Below are 15619 nucleotides of genomic sequence, written 5' to 3'. Positions count from 1 at the left end.
GATTCAAGCTTCTAAAATAGAAATGCATTACTAACATTAAAACCCCCCAAGTTACCGATAAAATTGTGGCCTTATTACGTCAGAAAATAAATAGTTTTCTAAACAAACAATCAGGAAATACTTATTGTAAAAAAAAGAGGCTAAAACATGAAACGTGAAATTTAAAAAAAGCTCAGCAACAACAAATGTGGATAAAATAAAATGACCGTGTAAACTGAGCATAATGGTATTTTAAGAGCTCTACAAAAGATATCCCAAAATTACACCCATTTCTTTCTGTCACGGCAAACAGCATGAAAATAAGCCACTTCACTGATTAATTGTGCAATTTCAGAATGGGAAAATCTATAGTGAGGCACAGGAAGACAACAGCGGTGTTTTCAAACACTCATTCCATGTACATGAGTGTAGACTCAAGTATGTCTCATTTAGCCTGAACTGCAGCGGAGGTTCAGAGATATTTTGTGTTTTGTATATAAAAGCCTCTTGTTCACAAAGAGGTTTCAAAACCATTTTGTAATTATCATTTCCCACAGACATGAGAGTTGCCTCATGTATCACAATAAATCCAACCCCAAAAAAGGAATAATTACTTATAATGGCCGGCATCTCCTCCACTGGGACCGCTCATTGAGACAATACAAAAAAGTAGTTCTCTTCCACCAAAACATGACAGTTTATAACGCAACACCATTTGCACGAAACTCGATGTGATTTAAGCTATAAGAGTAACTGTGCATGAAGAGCCAACGCCTGTTTTGGTGACGCTGATGGTGAAAACTGCATAAACTAGATGGAATCATCTATTTGTGACATTTCCAGGTGTCAGGGGTATAAGGAAAGGTGAAACCGTGTGTGTTGTATTGCGATATCTCTCTGAGCCAGATCCAGTCAGGCCACTTGGAAACAGGAAGGCCCTGCAAGCTTTCTATGAAATCATGGAAAAGGTCAGAACACTTTCCCATCTGGAGCAAAACCTAGCGCATCAAGAGGCTCGCACCTGGCGCAGGTCACCTCACCATCTCATACGGGCAAACAGCCTTCCAGATCACAACAGACACATAGTATGACATAAACAGACGAATTATGAATTTTAACTGACAACACTAGTCTAGGGATGTGATATAGCATTAAGATGACCCCACAAATAAAAACAGAAAACATTTCATAGTGCAAAATGTCAGATCAGAAGTAACCCAAAAATTAAAATTGTGTCAGTCCAAATCTGATATTTTGAAGATTGTTTCAGCTATTTTTGTCACAATGATAAAACAAAGTCCAAAACAACACTGGACCCCACTGTCTTTTATTTTATGGACAAAAAGTACTGAGACATAAAGTCAAATTTCAAGTCAATTTTTTCGAGTCCAGACACGAACTCAGATTTACACCTATGAGTAATAGATTATATGTGCCAATATAAAGGCCCAAAATTAAAGGGTTAGTTCACCCAAAAATGAAAATTCTGTCATTTATTACTCACCCTTATGTCTTTCCACACCCGTAAGACCTTCGTTAATCTTCATAACACAAATTAAGATATTTTAGTTGAAGTCCGATGGCTCAGTGAGGCCTCCATAGGGAGCAATGGACACTTCCTCTCTCAAGATCCATAAAGGTACTAAACACATATTTAAATCGGTTCATTTGAGTACAGTGGCTCAATATTAATATTATAAAGCAACGAGAATATTTTTGGAGCAACAAAATAACTAAATAACGACTTATTTAGTGATGGCCGATTTCAAAACACTGCTTCAGGAAGATTCACAAATGAATCAGTGTGTCGAATCTGCTGTTCAGAGCGTGTCACGTGATTTCAGCCGTTGGCAGTTTGACACGCGATCTGAAGCATGATTCGATACACTGATTCATTTATGCTCCGATGCTTCATGAAGCAGTGTTTTGAAATCGGCCATCACCAAATAAGATGTTATTTTGTTTTTTTGGTGCTCCAAAAATATTCTCGTCGCTTTATAATATTAATATTGGACCACTGTACTCACATGAACCGATTTAAATATGTTTTTAGTACCTTTATGGATCTTGAGAGAGGAAGTGTCCATTGCATCCTACGCAGGCCTCAAAGAGCCATCGGATTTCAACAAAAATATCTTAATTTGTGTTCTGAAGATTAACGAAGGTCTTACAGGTGTGGAACGGCATGAGGGTTAGTAATAAATGACAGAATTTTCATTTTTGGGTGAACTAACCCTTTAAGGCTTGTTTGTCCTGATACGCATTGGTGTTTCTTAATATGTAGCCCTGCAAATAAAGTTTTTTTCAAATACTAAAATCTATGCGTTTGCATAATGCTAAGTGCTAAGATATTCCATATTTAGATATTCTATAGAGTGGTATTTAAAACTTTTACCAAAGTCATTCATAAACAAGTTAATCCTGCTCTGAAAATAAATTTAGGATTCAAACACAATGTACTTCAATAACATGCAACTGGAACTTTCAATTTTATGACTAAATCAATCCACAAAAAATAGACAATAAGTCTATTGTTGTGTTGCAGTGAACTTAAAGGGTTAGTTCACACAAAAATGAAAATTTCAAGGTCCATAAAGGTACTAAAAACATATTAGAAACAGTTCATGTGAGTTCAGAGGTTCAACCTTAATATTATAAAGCGACAAGAATACTTTTTGTGCGCCAAAAACCCCCCAAAAATAATGACTTTTCAACAATATCTACTGTATATGGTCCGATTTCAAAACACTGCTTCATGAAGCTTCTGAGCTTTATGAATCCTTTGTTTCGAATCAGTGATTCAGATCTCCTATCAGACGGCTAAACTGCTGAAATCACGTGACTTTGGCGCTCAGATTCACTGATTCGATTTGTAAAGCTCCGAAGCAGTGTTTTGAAATCGGCCCATATAAATATTGTTGAAAAGTCTTTTTTTTTTGTTTTTTTGATGCACAAAAGGTGCAGAACCACTGAACTCACATGAACTGTTTCTAATATGTTTTAGTACCTTTATGGACCTTGAGAGTTTGAATGGCTTTGCTCTCAATAGAGGCCTCACTGGATTTCATCAAAAATATCTTAATTTGTGTTCCGAAGATGAACGAAGGTCTTACGGGAGTGGAAAGACATGAGGGTGAGTAATTAATGACAGAATTTTCATTTTTGGGTGAACTAACCCTTTAAAGGACAGACAGTGAAGGTCTGATTTGCAGGCATACCCTGCGTCCACATACAACTATTTTTGAAAAGAAGTTCGGCGTCCTTAAACATCTCTAACTTCAGCACCCTGCAGCAAAAATCTTATTTCACGCTGCTCTCCAGCAGGAAGTGAAGTTCTCAAAGACAGGAGAAAATAACAGGCTTCCTCTGTAGATTTTTGGCGTGGCTCTCATATACCTTCAGAGCTGAGTATGGTGTGCCCAGGCTAGCCCAGACCACAAACCCCTGTGGAGCTGAGAGGACCCAGCCCATGTCTGAGAAGATTCCACAAGTGACAAATGCACCGCCCGATCCCATGTCCATCAAGGTGTTCAGAAGGAACGTGCACCACCGCCGTTGATGAGTAACTCGCGCATCCATGACCTACAATCATGGACCTTATGGAATGTTCTGCATTAATATGAATAAAACAAATTTGTCAAAGATCAGATCTGACATGCATCTCCAGTTTCCACTGTAACATGAGACGGAGCTCAAGAAACACCCCTATGGTTACATATAATCCCCTATAATTACTACTAGCGAAGCTAATCGTGAGATAAAAATAATAATGTAAATTCTACCCAAGATGCATTCATCACATCTTTCAAGGGAGCTTTTCAAAATTACTCTCTGTTACCCATTACATAACATTTGAATCCACCCATTTCACATGAACAAATTAAGAATTTTTGTCTAACTATAGAGGGAATACATATTCTCAAAAGATGTCTAGACATCTGCTCTAGACATAATGGATAAAGCAAAACTCTCTTTAGATGCATTTCCCATTTTTCATGCAATAAGAATATACTATTCATACCGGTAACACTTTACAATAAGGTCTCATTTGTTAGCATTAGTTAATGTATTACACTGCAAAAAATGCTGTTCTTACTTAGAATTTTTGTCTTGTTTCTAGTCCAAATATCTAAAAATTCTTAGATCAAGAAGCATTTTCTTGACAAGTAAAAATAATTTTCTTGTTTTTAGGAAAAATAAGTCAAAATTAAGTGAGTTTTTTTCTTAAAGGTGCCATCGAATGTTTTTTTACAAGATGTAATATAAGTCTAAGGTGTCCCCTGAATGTGTCTGTGAAGTTTCAGCTCAAAATACCCCATAGGTTTTTTTTAATTAATTTTTTTAACTGCCTATTTTGGGGCATAATTAGAAATGCGCCGATTCAGGTTGTGGTCCCCGGAGCTCGCGCTTGCCTTAAACAGTGCATAAACAAAGTTCACACAGCTAATATAACCCTCAAAATGGATCTTTACAAAGTGTTCGTCATGCATACTGCATGCATGCGTCGGATTATGTGAGTATTGTATACTGTTATATTGTTTACATTTGATTCTGAATGAATTTGAGGCTGTGATCCGTGGCTAACGGCTAATGCTACACTGTTGGAGAGATTTATAAAGAATGAAGTTGTGTTTATGCATTATACAGACTGCAAGTGTTTAATAATGAAAATAACGACGGCTCTTGTCTCCGTGAATACAGTAAGAAACGATGGTAACTTTAACCACATTTAACAGTACATTAGCAACATGCTAACGAAACATGTAGAAAGACAGTTTACAAATATCACTAAAAATATCATGTTATCATGGATAATGTCAGTTATTATCGCTCCATCTGCCATTTTTCGCTGTTTTCCTTGCTTCCTTACCTAGTCTGATGATTCAGCTGTGCACATCCAGACGTTTTGCCCTTGTCTAATGCATTGAACATGGGCTGGCATATGCAAATATTGGGGCGTACACCCCGACTGTTACATAACAGTCTGTGTTATGTTGAGATTCGCCTGTTCTTCGGAGGTGTTTTAAACAAATGAGATTTATGTAAGAAGGAGGAAACAATGGAGTTTGAAACTCACTGTATGTCATTTCCATGTACTGAACTCTTGTTATTCAACTATGCCAAGATAAATTCAATTTTTAATTATAGGGCACCTTTAAAACAAGCAAAATAATCTGCCAATGGGGTAAGCAAAATAATCTTTATTTTATATAAAAGTTTATATATCTTATTTTTGGTTTGAAATAAGATTATTTTCCTTACCCCATTGGCAGATTATTTTGCTTGTTTTAAGGAAAAACTCACTTAATTTTGACTTATTTTCCCTGAAAACAAGAAAATAATTTTTACTTTTCAAGAAAATGCTTCTTTATTTAAGAACTTTAAGATATTTTGACTAGAAACAAGACAAAAACTCAGAACAGCATTTTTTGCAGTGTATGAACTATAAAATGAGCAATACCTTTGTTACAGTATTTATTAATCTTTGTTAATGTTAGTTAAAAATCCAGCTGTTCATTGTGGTAGTTCACTGTGCACTGTGCAACTGTAAAATGTATTAGTAAATGTTGAAATTAACATGAACTAAGATTAATAAATGCTGTAGAAGTTTTGTTCATTCTTAGTTCATGTTACTTTAGTTAAGTAATGTTAACTAATGAAACCTTAATGTAAAATGTTACCCATCTACCATGTGAGGAGGCAACACTGACTTATCCCATCCACATATGATGTGAAACATAAACAGATCTGTGCAGTTTGGATGGATGGATGGATGGATGGATGGATGGACGGATGGACGAAGGAACAGACAGACAGAGTGACATCTAGCTAGCTAGCTGTGGTCATTATTGGTCCTTCCTGAGAGACAATGCATATAGATGTGTGACAGGTTAAATTAAAGGTTGGGTCTTGGTGTGGTTCAGACTCACCTGCCCCACAGGTCTGTGGATGAGGTCTGAGAGCGGAGCGGGGCTCTCCTGCAGAGTGGCCGGAGGCCTCAAGGCGGGCCTGGGAAAGGGGCTGCATGCTGAGGCTCATGAGGAGCTCTCCGCCTCTCACGGCAGGGCCTCTGTCAGTCAGCGCGGGCCCCCTGCAGCCCACAGACTTGCCAGGACACAGCATAGAGAACACACAGGTGAGTGTAAGGGAGAGGAAGGATCTCTGCGTGGGGCCTTAGATATAATACTGTCTAATGTTCTCAAAGGAAGACAGCTTGACGGATGATGGGCAAATAGGCCATAATGGAGAATATTTCGAAGGATTATACTCTTAAATTGTAATTTTGAGTGATGGATTTGTGGATAAAGCAATGTTAACTGAATAGTAATTGTAGTGCTTGTTTTGTTTTTTGGTAACACTTTATTTTAGGGTTTCTTAACTAGTTGCTTGTTAGCTTGTACTTATTAAGCACATATTAATGCCTTATTCTGCATGACCTTATTCTACATTCTTAATCCTACCCAATACCTAAACTTAACAACTACCTTACTAACTATTGATAAGCAGTAAATTCAGAATTTATTGAGGGAAAATTCATAGTTAATAGTGAATATGTGCCCCCTTTACTAAAGTGTTACCGTTTTTGTGTGCGTGTGTGTGTCAGTTTTGTTGTTGTTAGTGTAGTAAACATTAAGTGTCACGTGTGAGTGTTAAATTGCCATGTTAAATGAAACACCACACTCTGATAAGGTAATAATAATGCTGCTAAATGTGTACAGTATGGTGTTTGAAGTATATTTTCCATGCAGTCATGTGTAAAGTAGCAGTGCATGTAGCATTTAATCAGTTAGCGCTGCTTTAACCACTTGATGTTGTCTTGGAAATCAGCCTGAACTGTGAAAGTGTTTATTCATTTAAACTCCATAGCTATTTCTAAAGCTAACTTCACTGCAGGGCTTGTTATGGACATCTACACCAAGCTGTTTTGCTTGTGACGAAAGTGTGTTGAAGAGCTTGCAATAATTCCATAAATCCTGGCAGGGGGTAGGAGTGTTTTTCCATGACTGTGATTCTTTTATTAGAACTTACAAAATAACAGCTTTTTCCAAGAGGTCAAACATAAAGGTCGAGTTTAAAAAAAAAAAAATTCTCTTTGATAGCTAACACCAGCACACGTTGGCATACGGTATGACTTATTGTGCCAAACTTCCATGAAAAAAATCTTTTCTAAACACGATTTTGTTCAAACGTCGTCTATAAATAGTCTAAAGAAACAGAGTCTCACAAGTGGAGTGTATGTGTGTCGATACAGACATTATGGGTGGATGTGTATTGTGAGTAAGAATAATCACAAGTCAAAGCAGAACCCACCTAAGCCTGAGGAAGAGTGCAGAGGAACTGTTAGAACTCAGCTGGATGCCACTACCTGGACTATTAGTCATCACACAATAGGAGCCATTTATAAACGCTGAAAAGAAAAAGAGATTGGAAAAATTAGTTATTCTGCACTGGGTATCGTTTTCCTAACAATAGACAAATATGTTAGGAATGAGATGCATAAATGTTACAGATGATTTTAGATTGTTTACACGCTCAAATATATATACGCTAACATTCAAAAGTATGGGGTTGGTAAGATTTTATTTGTGTTTTTGAAGTCAAACTGGTTTTGTTTTATGTTTGTAATATGTTATTTTGTGTATAATTTTTTTTTTTTTTTTTTTTGATTGTACTTAGACATATTGTATAGCACATTGGTCAACAATTGTTGTTTTTAATGGTGCTATATAAATAAAGTTGAAGTTACATAAGCTGATTTGGTGCTCAAGAAACATTTCTTATTATTATCAATGTTGAAAACTGTTGTGCTGCTTAATATTTTTATGGAAACAAGAAAGGAATAGTTCGTCCAAAATAGTATGACTTTCTTCCGTGCAATAGTAAATAATGATGCATTTTCATTTTTGGGTAAATAATTATTTGAACAAAACACTTGTTATATAGAACATCAGCATAGCTTGACCGGTGAATGAACTTGCACGGTTTACTAACAGGTTCAAGATGGTGTGATGTCCAGGTGAGTAAGATCGGAGGCCTTTCGAGAGGGCAGAAGTGATACCACTGGTTTGTACAGGCCTCTTAATATGCGTCTGTCACGCAGATTATTGGAAGCACATTCAGGTTCAGTTGGAGCCGTATGAGTAGTAGCTGACTCCATGCATATATTTACACCATACCTGGGTGCGGTTAGACTAGTTCTAGATCAGCTAGTTTAGGGCTTAGTCAAACTGTACCACTGCCAAAACAGACACGTTGAGATGCACGTTTTGGATGGATTCTGGCACGTTGAACAACTGAGGTTTCGTATCAGGCATATGTACATAATACTGCTTTATACTGTTAAATTTAACATATGTTAGCCAAGGGTGACTAATAAGATAAATTAGCCTCATTTTTAGGGCTAGGCTGGAGTATGGCCGGACATAACAGGAGGTCAGCTAGTATCATGTCTCTTTTATGACTGGTACCTGGTGGGATTCTCCACGATTCCACCAGGCAGGGCGAGGTTGCCCACAGAGGAATGTTGTTGCTGTTTTAAGTGACTATTACTACCTGCTGGCTCTCTTTCACTCAGGCCTCTATTGCCTGGGGATTCGATTGGATTGGAGCTGTAAAGTCTTGTGTTCCATGGGGCTGGTCCCAGGGGTAAATTGATGGGAGGCAGGACCCTCATTCAGGCCCAGTGGGGGGCTACAATCGCAGGCCTGCCCTAGCCTTTGGGCTGCCCTGCTTCCGGCTAAAGAGGCCTCAGCAGGAAACGCTATCCCAGTTACACAGCCCAAGTGCCAAAACAGACACAAACAACTCTATAGGTTTAGCTAAAGAATCAATCACTGCTAAAAGAAAGGTATATTACAAGATTTGCATATTGCATTTTGATAAAAAAAAAAAAAAAAAAAAAAAAATATATATATATATATATATATATATATATATATATATATATATATATATATAAAGCCATTAGCTATGTTTCCATCACCCTGTTTTTATGTTTTATGTGTATTGCATAAAATTGTATATTACAAGATTTGCATATTGCATTTTGATTTTAAAAAAAAATAATATATATATATATATATATATATATATATATATATATATATATATATATATATATATATAATATATATATATATATATATATATATATATATATATATATATATATATATATATATATATATATAAGCCATTAGCTATCAGAACAAAGCATCAGAAATGAGTGATGGAAAAGGGAATTTAATTCGCAGAAAAAGTTTTTATGCTTGCTTGAGGTGGTTTTTGACTAAAAAGAGTTAATAATAATAGTGCAAATAATGGGAGATGGAAACGCATTTGCCGAATAAATTCTGACGGAGCGAACATTAAAGCCACGTGACTAATCGGTTGTTTCCGTTGAAGGTGTTTTATTTACTTTTGGTTACTAGTCATCCACTCAAACAACTTGATGGAAATGCAACTAATTCGCATGTTTGTTTTGTTTTTTTGTTTGTTCTTTTGTGAACTTCACGTTTGGATGGAAACCCAGCTAGTGTTTCATTCCCACAGGTGGAGCTGCTCCAGATAGAAAGGCCTCCACCCGGTACTTCCAGTCCTATGCTTTTGAAGGGGTATGATAATCAGCTTTTCACATCCTAAAACACACAAAGTGCTGAAGGAAGAGGTAAGAAACATCACTTCCCTAGCCTTAGAAATCTAAAAAAAAGAAAAGAGTAATCCCAAATGGGCCAACATGGGAGGTAAAGGCCACCGTGGTTAAGTCTGAAGAGTTGATCGTAAAGTCCAATGTTCTGATGTAGTGGTGTGGCTGAGAGGATGATGGATCCTCACGTGTGTGTGTGTGTGTGTATGCATGTGCGTGCGCATGTGTTTGTTCCTGCTGCTTTGAACTTGAAGTTCAAGTTTGACACAGTTCAAACATAACACACCACTGCAGTTTTGACTTCACACTAATAAAAAGAATTAAATAAAATTCTGCAGAAGAACAAGCGTTTTGATCAATACCTCTAAAAATCATTTAATGATTAATCAACTCTTCGAAAATATATTTTAACAATATAAATCAAAACTATAATCACAGGTCTTTCCTAACCTTTGGGAAACCCTACTTCTAGAATCCCAAGCAAAGCACACTACCCTAGTCATATAGCTCAAATATATGAATATGGGCATTTCTTAAACTATGAGCACTTATGTTCCAGCAAGGCAGGCAATACAAGGAGGTATGAAGGGGCGTCGCCCCCTCACCCGGATTATCCTGCCCCCTCAGTCAAGATGAATGTGAAAATGGATTTTAATGATGAAATAGAACAGACTATTTAAAAAAAAAAAAAAAAAATCACAATTGCCAATTGCATAGGCTTTCTAGAATTAAAGGTGCCCTAGAATCAAAAATTGAATTTACCTTTACATAGTTAAATAACAAGTGTTCAGTACATGGAAATGACATACAGTGAGTCTCAAACTCCATTGTTTCCTCCTTATTATGTAAATCTTATTTGTTTAAAAGACCTCCGAAAAACAGGCGAATCTCAACATAACACCGACTGTTACGCAACAGTCGGGATCATTAATATGTATGACCCCAATATTTGCATATGCCAGCTCATGTTCAAGGCATTAGACAAGGGCAGCCAGTATTAACGTCTGGATCTGTGCACAGCTGAATCATCAGACTAGGTAAGCAAGCAAGAACAATAGCGAAAAATGGCAGATGGAGCGATAATAACTAACATGATCCATGATATCATGATATTTTTAGTGATATTTGTGAATTGTCTTTCTAAATGTTTCGTTAGCATGTTGCTAATGTACTGTTAAATGTGGTTAAAGTTACCATAGTTTCTTACTGTATTCACGGAGACAAGAGCCGTCGCTATTTTCATTTTTAAACACTTGCAGTCTGTATAATTCATAAACACAACTTCAATTTTATAAATCTCTCCAACAGTGTGTAATGTTAGCTTTAGCCACGGAGCACTATCAACTCATTCAGAATCAAATGTAAACATCCAAATAAATACTATACTCACATGATCCGAAGCATGCATGCAGTATGCATGTTGAACATCTTGTAAAGATCCATTTGAGGATTATATTAGCTGTGTGAACTTTGTAAATGCACTGTATTATAGTCGAGAGCTCGGGGGGGGGCAGGGAGCATGCGATTTAAAGGGGCCGCGTGCTGAATCGGTGCATAGTTAATGATGCCCCAAAATAGGCACTTAAAAAAATTAATTAAAAAAAATCTATGAGGTATTTTGAGCTGAAACTTCACAGACACATTCAGGGGACACCTTAGACTTATATTACATCTTGTAAAAACTTGTTCTAGGGCACCTTTAATATTAGGTTACTTTTGCACCATTTTAAATGAGGACAGCTAGTTTTCGCCAAGAAAAAAAAAAGTGGGAAAAGTGTGTTTTAATTTCTACACATCCAAAAGTGTCACGGTTGAAGATCCGCAGTCTCGTTCTGTGGTCTGTGTTTATGTTGTGCTGTCACGTTAATTGTTTCATGTGGGCGTCGCTGTGTTCAATCTGGACTGCCCATTTATTTCCTTGTCTTTCATCTCGTGTTTGTCAGATCGTTGTTGGAGTTCCCTGTTCTGTTCCTGGTTTCCTCGTGTGTGCTTCCGTTTGGAGTTGTTTCATCGTGTCTTCACTCTGGATTACTGTTTCATCGTTGGATTCTTCACTTCTGATTTCACTCCCTCGGACTTCACCACGATCATCTCACCGCGGCCCACCAAAGTCCCTGTGTCGCCGCTCTCCTGCTGTCTGTGTGTTTGTCATCTGACTTTCTGGCGTGAAGCTCAAATAAATGAGATATTTTGACTTGCACTTGCATCCCTCTTTATTTCCCGTGACACAAAAGTGCCTGGTTGGAACACATTGATATTATGTAAATATGTTATTCATCCAACTGTTAACACTGCACAGTCAAAAAAGGTCAAACAAGGTTCACAACCACAAGTACATTTACACCCAGTGTACTTTAAAAGGTTGAAAGATTGCATGAGGAGAACATCGAAACGGAAACAGCTGAAGAGAGCAGGCATGTTCCTGCAGTGTTTGACATGTGACAATGTGGCTAAACTCTTCAGCACCTCTTTGCTCTTTCCTCTGTTTTCACAGGTGCCTGTTGCTGGTTGTTTTAGGCAGAAGTCTGAACATTAGACAGAGCGATATGAGGAAAGAGGTGGACAGCCCACGTCATCACCTGCCCAGGGTCAGCTCTAGACTCATGTCTCACAGTGTTGATCCAACAAGGGCACAAAGTGTACTTCCTCCACCCAAATTTCTGCATCTTAGTCATTAGAGTCATAAACCAGATTCATTATCCTATCTCATGGGAAGCATTAAGGAAACCGTGTTGGGCATGGAGTCATAATGTTCTGCGTGATGCTTTGGGGAACTGACATAGAGTGCATTTCCTCTATCAACACTTTAACACCACACATGCTTCCGTCATGATGATTCACGTTTCTCCTGGGTAAAATTCAGGAAACTATTATAAAAATGCTGCTGATCATTTGCTGTTCTGTTCCCTGATTGTATCATATATACGGGTCATTGATGAATACGGTTTTTAAAAGTGTAAAAAATCATAATGGAGACATAATTAAGTTTTAAGTTTTATTAACTGTTAACAATGAGATTATGTGTTTTTTATAATCAATCAGCACTGCATTTGTCATTTTTACAAGATGGACAAAATTTGTCACCAAAAAGTCATTCGGTTTAACCAAAATTTCGGTTTTAGTGAATTACACTTTTGGTTATGCCAAATGATGATTTTCAAACAATGCTAACAGGCTGATATCTAGCTAGCAAAAGGACTATCAAACATTTTATATTTAGTACAAGTTTTTAAAATATTACAACATTTTCCATGTTTTATAGCGATTGTACCGAATGACCTGATGTTTCAGGACATGCGTGTGAGCAAGTGAAAACGTGAATTTTTCAAATAGTTAAGAGAGGGTTAGTAACTTTGCTTCACTACCATGTGATCCTTTGCAGGTGTCTGAATGATGTCATATCCTGTCACATGATACTGAACGCATGACTTGATCCAAAATGGTCCCTTTATATTGGTTACTCCGAATGACATCAATGAAATACATTTTTCCGGACATTCTTTCTCATAACAAAGCAATGACTTCTACACATAATTTTTATACCATTTTGCACTATGTTGATATATGATGTTATAAAATCATGCCAGAATAAAAAATATATACATTTATTACATTTTAAGATATTCTAATCACTAATGAAATGACTGTATTGGCCTTTGGACTTTTAAACCGCATGACCTTTTGACACTTCAAAATCTTTAAAATACCTTTATATGTAGCAAAATATAATTAAAACCTTTTGGATTCAATAAAAGAGATCTAGTTGTACTACCTTACATACTTTGGATGTCATATCTTTGTGTTTTTTATTATTATTAAGGCCTTTGGACAGAAAAATGACCCGTCACGTCATTGACCCATAAATATAATATTGAACTTAATGAAAAACACCATGTGACCAATTTAATTCCATTTTGCCCAGTATAGATATATTAGCACTATTCAAAACCAGATTTTTAAATGTTTTTGAAAGAAGTCTCTTATGCTCACAAAGACTGCATTTATTTGCTTAAAAATACAATGAAGACAGTATTTTGTGAACTATTACAATTTAAAATATCTGTTTTCCATTTTAATATATTTGAAATTGTAATAGTTCACAAAATACTGTTACCAAGAACAAAACATATATTTTAACCTTATTCTATCTATTAATCAGATGGAAAAAAGAGAAAAAATGCATTTGTTTCTTTCTAAGATGTAAAATACATGGGCTCAATAAACTTGGGATCTAATGTGTTAACTATCAGTTATATGACAGATCATGTCATAAAAACTCCTCGTTAACAGAAATAACTCCTCTTCAAACTGTCAGAACTAACACAGAATAGCTGAATAGCTTTGAGTATTTCTAGATGAATAAAGGCCAGAGATGACAAAAGAAAGGTGTCCCTGCAGGCACAAGTGCACCGGCCCAAGATGACATGATAAAGATCTGGTCTGGCCTGGACATTGCCGTTGCAGCTCCAGGGCGAGACAGTAGGATGAGTAAATATGTGCCTTCAGATAAACCCGTCTCTCCTGTTCCTCCACATTACAGACCCCACTGCAGGAATTTCAAGCACTGAATATAAAAGAAGCCCACCTGCTCACCATCCGGCTTCCAAGTAAACATTTAAAGACACTTAAGACATGTCCATGCCATTCCATTTGAAATGATCTAAATGTTGTGTAAAAGACAGTGTGTCACATTACAGTGTAATGTAAGAACAAAGACCCTGCATGTAAAGAACTGTTTTACTGCCCGCTCTATGATCTGGATGAAAGCTTGGACCCCTGCTGAGACAATGAGATTCTGATCTTTAACTCACACACATCAGCACCCATCCGTCCCCACTCTAATTATAGAGAACAGCCATGTGAGAGGACAGTGACATCCTCCGATCAGGACCTGTCATGCTGGACACACATACAGTTGCAAGAAATAGTATGTGAACCACTTGCAGAATTTGTGAAAATGTGAATAATTTTAACAAAATAAGAGAGATCATACAAAATGCATGTTATTTTTGGTTTAGTACTGTCCTGAGTAAGATATTTTACATAAAAGGTGTTTATATATAGTCCACAAGACAAAAAAAAAAAAAAAAAAAGCTGAATTTATTTAGTGGTTCACATACTCTTGCAACTGTATTTCTCTCAGTTTGCCATCTAACTTTAGTCGTTCCTACACTGCAATAAATATTATCCTAGGTGAAGTGCTTTCTGCACTGCATCTGCTGTCTAAGCCACGGGTATTAGGATACTGTTGATTTAAATGTTAAGTACACATTTGAAGCAATGTCAATACAAGCATATCAGATGATGTAGAAATGTTTTCAGTATGCTGGAAGTTTATCCTAAGCGATTTACGGAAAGAATTACCCAGTAGCAACCTAGGATTAAATGTCTTGCTCAAGAGCACAATTAAGGTTTTGTGCCAGTGTTAACTTAGTATTATTTATTTACTATTATAGCATTCATTCCAGTGTTGGGGGTATACGCATTACAAGTAATGTGAGTTATGTAATCAGATTACTTTTTTCCAGTAACTAGTAAAGTAACACATTACTTTCAAATTTACAACAAAATAGTTAGTTTTTCAAATAAGTAATGCAAGTTAATGCAATGGCACTTTTCCACTGCGTGGTACTAATCAGCTCGGAAGTATTTTGTATTGGGTATCCAGGTCTGTTATTACTCCTGCAATAACAGAAAATCAGATTATAAAATAAATAAAAACTAGAATGCTATGCCAACAAGCTAAGGATACTACAAAACGCCAAAGAAGGAAGCAATGACATCTGCAATGAAATGAAAGCTGTAGTGTAAACCCTGTTAGACTGATTCCAAACTTCACCCTCAGCACTTGTTCTAACGCCTGACCATTTGTTAGTGTTGAACCGGTCCCAAAGCAAACAGCCTTTGATGTCTCTGTGAGGACTGCGGCTCCTTTGCCATGGACACTGACACCGATGGGCTCTGATATTAACTTCACACACGATGAGACCGGAA

At 36.8% G+C, this 15619-nt stretch overlaps 1 long non-coding RNA gene across 2 annotated transcripts in view; it reads right to left on the bottom strand.

Annotated features, from left to right (window-relative positions):
* Positions 1–15619, bottom strand: part of LOC125251598 — a 40505-nt gene that overhangs the window by 7522 nt on the left and 17364 nt on the right. The window contains exons 2-3 of one of the 2 annotated variants that reach the window (XR_007181038.1): positions 7291–7387; positions 5910–6084 (exon numbers count right to left, since the gene is read on the bottom strand). This is a non-coding gene — a long non-coding RNA (uncharacterized LOC125251598). Of the gene's footprint in view, positions 1–5909; positions 6085–7290; positions 7401–15619 lie in introns of those variants that run through there. The other variant, XR_007181037.1, reaches the window with a different exon arrangement.

This window comes from Megalobrama amblycephala, linkage group LG17, assembly GCF_018812025.1.
Source record: "Megalobrama amblycephala isolate DHTTF-2021 linkage group LG17, ASM1881202v1, whole genome shotgun sequence".
Lineage (NCBI taxonomy): Eukaryota > Metazoa > Chordata > Actinopteri > Cypriniformes > Xenocyprididae > Megalobrama > Megalobrama amblycephala.
The sequence above is the reverse complement of the archived record's forward strand: the minus strand, read 5'-3'. Positions and strand labels throughout refer to the sequence as shown.